This window comes from Fukomys damarensis, unplaced genomic scaffold, assembly GCF_012274545.1.
Source record: "Fukomys damarensis isolate Sample0158 unplaced genomic scaffold, DMR_v1.0_HiC HiC_scaffold_9, whole genome shotgun sequence".
Taxonomy (NCBI): Eukaryota; Metazoa; Chordata; class Mammalia; order Rodentia; family Bathyergidae; genus Fukomys; species Fukomys damarensis.
Window position 1 is genome coordinate 3,572,657 of NW_022900921.1, and position 6,754 is coordinate 3,579,410.

Here is a 6,754-nt window from a genome sequence, read left to right on the forward strand (position 1 = left end):
TTTTTTTTTTTTTTTTTTGGTACCAGGGATTGAGCTCAGGACCTTGCATTTGCCAGGGACCAGGTACACACATTTTCATACCAATTATTTTTCAAAAGTAAGTAGTAGTTTACTGAGAATTAAGGACTTGACTGAGTTGCCTTTTTAGTTGTTTTTTATTTAATTTTGTTTTGTTTAGACAGGATTTCTCTGTGTAGCTAAGGCTGGCCTTGAACTCACTATGTATTCCAGGCTGGCCTAGAACTTCCAGCAATTGTCCTGCCTCAGCTTCCTGAGTGCTGGGACTACAGGTGTGCACCAGCACGCCTGGTTTGCCTTTTCAGGTATTTTTATTTTGGGGTTAGTCTAGCCTTTCCCTCCCTAATCCTAGGGCTTTAAACTCAGTTTTACTTTCCCAGTGTTCCAAAGTTGTATATTTTTGTAATGAAATTTGGCTACCTTCTCAAATTCATTTTTTTCCTTCAAGTAATGATTTATTCTGAAGTATTTTAAATTACAGATAGTATGGTACCAACACAAATACTTTTACAGGAATCTTAAAATATCATTGTTTTACATAACAAGATATCACCATAGGTAATTTGATAAAATTAACACTTTTTTTTTTTTGGTACCGGGGATCGAACTCAGGTCCATGTGCTTGCGAGGCAGGCAGTGGATAAAATTAACACCTTTTATCATTTAATTTCTAGTCCGCATGCAAATTTCCCCACATATTCCTCAAATTTCCTTCACATTTATGTGAAACTAGGACCATGCGACACAGCTAGGTGATATGTGCGTCCAGTCTCTTTAATTTGCAGCAATTCGTAAGAGTCTTATAAAAATGTACAAAAAGTCCCTGCTTTGATGACCCTCGACCCGCAGAGAGGTCAACGTGATATGATACTTTCTGTGGTCTGGATTTGCCTTTCCATCTTAACAGTGTTGTTAGTTTAATCCTTTTAATTCCTGTTAACTGAAAGTTAAAAGTTGTGGTTAGATTCAAGTTAGGCTTTTCTTTCTTGTTTCAGAGAAAATGCTTAAGAGGTGATTTGGATACCTTACACTAAGATCAGAAACATGTACGTCCTCTTGTCTCAGTGCTAACTTCTAGTTACTTTGAGTCATAGAATTTTCCTTTAAAATATGAGTAATTACATTTCTGGCTTTTCATTGCTTTCAGAAATCTCTAGATCATCATCCACCTGGAACATATAGTAGTAATAACATAAGGTGTAAATTTTCCTCTGTTCTTTCTACCAATATCCAGGTGTCCACAGAATTTATTTAAATGTCTGAGGTGGGTAAATGGTCTCAGTTACACAACTGTTTGTATTTTCGCTATGTCTTGTGTCTAACTGTCCCCCAAAGCCTCATGTGGTCATTGGCGGGGCTATTTCAAAGGTGGCTGGATCTAGAGTGTATGGTTGACTCATGGTGCAATGCTGGGTGTGTGCATCATCCTAGTCCCAGTAGCCTCAATAAGAGTATAAGAGGGGCAGAAGAAAGCTGCTAAGGTCCCTTGCTTGCATGTTTTTGCCACCTTCTGCCCACCATGAACTGTTTCTCCTTTGTGATGCGCCCCTGCCAAGCCACCCAGCCTTGGAGCAAGCTGAGTATGGAGTGCAATTTCTATAAACTGTGAACTAAAAAAAATTTTTCCCCTTAAACTTTGGGGGTTGGGTATTTTATCTCAACAATGAGAGGAGTAACTAAAACAATTTTCAAAACTCATGAGCAGGGTGTCCAGGTGCACACCTATAATCCCAGCCCTCGGGAGGCTGAGGCAGGAGGCTTGCTGCAAGTTTGAGGCCAGCCTGGGCTACATAGGGAGTTCAGGGCCAGCCTGAACTACAAAGGGAGACCCTGCCTCAAAAAACCAAAACCACAGCTGGGGATTTAGCTTAGTGGTGCCGTGCCTGCCTTGCAAGCACAAGATTGTGAGTTTGATCCCCAGTACCAAACAAACAAACAAAATCCAACAAAACAAAAAAACACAACTCCTGGAACTGTACCATGGAAAATGATGAATTTTAGTGTATGTAAATTATGGTTCAATGAACTTGACTTACTAAAAAGTGGCCTTTCCTTAAATATATATTTCTCCAAAGAAGACACACAAATGACCAATAAGCACATTTAAATGTAAAGCAAAACTATACTGAGATACTACCTCACAATCATTAGGATGGCTACTATTTTTTTTTTTAGGGAGCTTAGAATAGTTTGTAATAGCAGTGTTTTAAATGATTACAAAATAAGTAAGATTTAGAATAGGGTAGAAGTTTGTCTTAAATGACTTTGGAAGAATAGGTGAGAACTGAGTAGAAAGAATATACTGATAGGGCCGGGGATTTAGCTCAGCGGTTCTGCCACCTGCCTGGCAAGCGCAAGGACCTGAGTTCAATCTCTGGTACCAAAATATATATATATATTTATCTATATCTATATATATCTCTACTGATACAGTATTAATGAATAGAGTATTAATGTCTTCTGTTTCACTACATAAGGAAAACGAGGCTGACAGTGAATCTAAGTGTATGGAATGATGCTACAACCCAACATTTGCTAAAATGAACTAATAGCAAATGATATTTGTATTTCTATAATAATGGTTATTTGATGTCTACTTTGAGATGAAGAAAGTATAATCAAAACTGACCCAGTAGACTAGTAGACTGAAAGTACCTCAGAACTATTTAAGTTTGTACAATTGTAGACTCTAAAACATTTTTTGGTACCAGGGATTGAACTCTGGTCCTTGCGTTTGCAAGGCAGGCAGTGGAACCACTGAGCTAAATCTCTGGCATAAGAAATCACTTGCTATACTGAATCCATTCTACCATTTACCTGTTAATGTCATATGAATATCAAAATATTTTAAGACAAATTTAAAACATAAAAGGTTTAACTTTATTTCATCATTGGCATTTAAAGCTTGATTTTTAAAAACATTTAAAAATTTTAAGAATTCTGTATAATAGCAATTAAACAATACAAACACCCATTGCTTTATGGGTTTGAGTTATATAAATTAAAATCAAATAGTTACAAATTTTTTCAATATTGAAACTATACAATAAAATGACAAAAAGATCCAATAAAGCAACTTCAGTACCTTTCAGGATCTAAACAAAGGTCCTGAATTTTTCACTTTCCTTGCTGTTTTATCAAATATCACTCTATCCAGTTTAATATTTAACCAAAATGAGTAACTTTATACCAAAGTAACAAAAGATTTTCCATTTACAATCACCACTTTCAAAGGCATTCCCATTACAATACTGATGAAATCTGCTGCTTCCTCATGAACATTGTGCAGTGTCCTCATTATGTTAGCCCAGTGATAAGTCAAGCAGGCACTAAAAAAAATGAAACATGTATGCACAGTTTGTTAAGTATAATGTTGGTTTTTCCCATCTAAATATTAACCAATGACATAAAACATCAACTATAATTGGCGTGGTTTCAGGAAAACCACATTTGAGAATTTTTCCATTGCATTACTTTGCTCATCTCACCCTCAGTCACTGACAGGAATTTTGTAGGCCACCATGCTGTTTACTTTGCGCATTGTGGTAGTAATGAACAAAGATGGACTTCTCGGAATTGGTAATGAACTGTGGTGTGACTCTTCCCATTTTTCAGGTACAGCCAAATCTTTGTATAAATCAGGAGGTCAAATGAACAAGAAACTTCTGCTAATGGAAGAAATGTCTCTGTAGCTGTGATCTGTCTGATCACGGAATGAATTTCATCCTGTATAGCTTTCTGAGACTTTTCTCTGGGAGCACTGTCATCTTTTGCAGTCCTGTCAAACTTAATATCAAAATGCCATCTTCCAAGGACTTCACCACCAATATCTGAGATGACTACTACAAGTTTCTGAACAGAACAGTTGTACAGCCAATCTTTTAGTTGTCCCACCACATTATTGAGATATTTTATGAGCTCAGGATCAGTAGTTACAAGCAAGGTGAGTCCATATTTTTGCACTCGAATAAAGGTTTCAGATGGATATATAGACCAGGCTGATATAAAATGCTGCTGATGCCAAATGAGAAGAACTCGGCCACCATCTTGGCGCTCCTGTGCAAGGGGATGCCCTGCTCCCCGGCGGGTGAGCTGCGGTGCCATGGCTGGGCCCACAGACTAAGGCGTGTGGTTTCACTCTGCAGACAGCAACGGTGCTGGCTCGCCAGGATGGCTACTATTAGACAGGTGTCGGTAAGAATGTGGAGATACTGAAAGCCTGTGAAATATGGGTGGGACTATAAAATGGTATAGCTGCTGTAGAAAACACTGTGGTAGTTGTTAAAAATAGAATTACCACATGATCCAGCAATTCCACGTCTGGGTACATGCCTAAAAGAAAGCCGGGTGTAGAAGAGACAACTGTACATCCATGTTCACAGCACCATTATTTACAATAGCAGCACATGGAAGCAACACAAGTGTCCATTAACAGAAGAACGGATCAACAAAATGTAGTAAATAACACAGTGGACTCTTACATATATTAAACAGTTCTAAAATTGTCATATGCTAACTCATCAATGAATTTTAAGGAATGTAAGTGAAGTCAGCTAGTTACAAAAAGACAGATACAGTACTGTGTGATTCCACTCATCTGAGACACTTAGTCCATAATCATAGAAACAGATAAGTAGTGTAACCAATTCCCTCTAGCTCTTGGGTCTTTGTTTCAGGGTAATGCAGGCAGAAGCTGACAAAACAGCAAGCAACAAGAGGTGGAGAATGGCCAAATGAGTGTTCATTAGAAAGAATAAAAGGAAAAGCACCCTGCTAGTTGGAGAGGGGTTTGTTAAGGCAGACATTCTAGATGTTCAAGTCCATTGGCTTTTCTACAGTTTTTGGAAGGGGTGAACAGGTCAGAAGCAGCGCTGCTCCTGGTTGCAGATAGGACTTTTTTTTTTTTTTTTTTTTTTTTGAGACAGGGTCTCACTATGTGGTTGAGACTGACCTGGAACTCACTATGTAGCCCAGGCTGGCCCGAACTCACAGAGATCCTCCTGCCTCAGCCTTCCGGTGCTGGGATTACAGGCGTGCACCACCAAGCCCAGCCGCAGATAGGACTTTAATGTCCACAGTGCTAGCTGCTTTGTTTGCGTTTTTCCTCCAAGGCCTCTCCCATTCACTTTTTTTTTTTTTTTTTTTTTGTCCCTTGTGTTTCATTTGGCCCTGATAGTTTATTTGGACCCTCTGATATGTTAACTCACTTAAATTTAAAACTTTAGGTTAACTATTCAGGATCTCTGTCCTATCTGCCTAATTTCCCCTATCTCCTAGTTTAATTCTAGAAGCTGAGAATAGGGGGAAATGAAGAATTATTGTTTAATGGGTAGAACTTGAATCTGCAAAATGAAGTGTTTTTAGAAATGAAAGGTGTTTGCATAAATATGCTCTAAACTGTATGCTTAAAAATGGTTATGATGTATATTTTACTGCAATTCTTGTGTATTTTACTGCAACATTTTTTGTTTTTGGTACCAGGAATCAAACTCAGGGCCCTTGTTTATGAGGAAGGTGTGGTGCCACTGAGCTAAATCCCTGATCCTTACAATTTTTAAAAGTAGGGGAAAAGGCCTTTAATCTTTTCCCATTGTTCCATTACACTTGGTTTGTCAAGATTAATATATAATTTCAGTCTGTTTCCTTCGATTGTTATTGTTAAATATTTTTTAGTGGCTAGTATGTTGCTCTCTTACCTACTAGTAGGGCCTGAACTTTCCCATTTGCAAGGTGCAACACACGAAAGTTTCAGTTTATATACTAAGTTCTGTAAATGATTTTTCTTTGGATTGTGTGACTGCAGAGCATTTTCTACATTTTCCCAAGTCAGGCAGGGGGAAATTATACCAAAGGTTTTTGTTTGTTTTTTTAATATCTTCCACTATTGTGATTTTTGTTGTTAATTTACCTATAGGTCCTTTTTGTCTGGTATCCTACCATTGTTTATTTCTGAGGAACCAGTATTGTCTTTTGCAAAGAAATTTCTCTTTCTCTTATTTTAAAGGTACCTATTCCTATTCGGTGGCAGTGCTGACTGGACTCTTATTTCTTGGTCTTTGCAGAGCATTTTTAGTTAGTTTGTTTTTTGGTACCGGGGATGGAACTCTGGCCCTTGTGCTTGTCCTTGCAAGGCAGGGGGCGGAAACACTGAGCTAAATCCCTGACTGGCACTTTTAGTCTTAAAATAGCACCTGAGCTCTTAGTTTTAAAAATTCCTTAGACTTCGATGGCAAAAAATATTAACAAGCTCAGGGCGTAATTCGGTGGAATGTTTGCTTACAAGTGTGAATCCCTGAGTTTGATCCCCAGCCCCCCAACATTACTGACGATTGAAAAACAATTGAGTCTAATTAACAATATTGGTTTTTTTTAAGCACAAGAATACAAAATCACACACTGCACTGCGACGGCGTCCTTACACGTCGTGTGCTAATTGCGCATTACGGAGTGAGGGTGAAAAGCGCAAAACAACGTCTTGATGTCGAGGAAACAGTTCTGATAAGAGACCCTCCTCGACGGGTCTCCGGCTCTACCCCACTTTACCCCATTCCAAGAGTCCCTAGATCACGCTTTTAGAAGCGCGCAACGTCATCTTCCCTCCTCTGATCTCTTAAGTGCTGCCCCTCACTAGCAAGAAGCGGGAAGTCCGCGGACCCCGGGACACCAGCCTGTACCACACGGTTCCTCCGCGGAAGCACCGCCCCGGCTGCGCGCGCATCCATGGTCGCCCATTTCC

At 39.0% G+C, this 6,754-nt stretch overlaps 1 protein-coding gene and 1 pseudogene across 2 annotated transcripts in view; one reads left to right on the forward strand and one right to left on the reverse strand.

Annotated features, from left to right (window-relative positions):
- The window catches only part of Rad50 (RAD50 double strand break repair protein), a 219,766-nt gene that overhangs the window by 125,371 nt on the left and 87,641 nt on the right, over nucleotides 1-6,754 (forward strand). The gene's annotated exons all lie outside the window — the stretch shown is intronic.
- LOC104873251 lies at nucleotides 3,234-6,740 on the reverse strand (annotated as a pseudogene).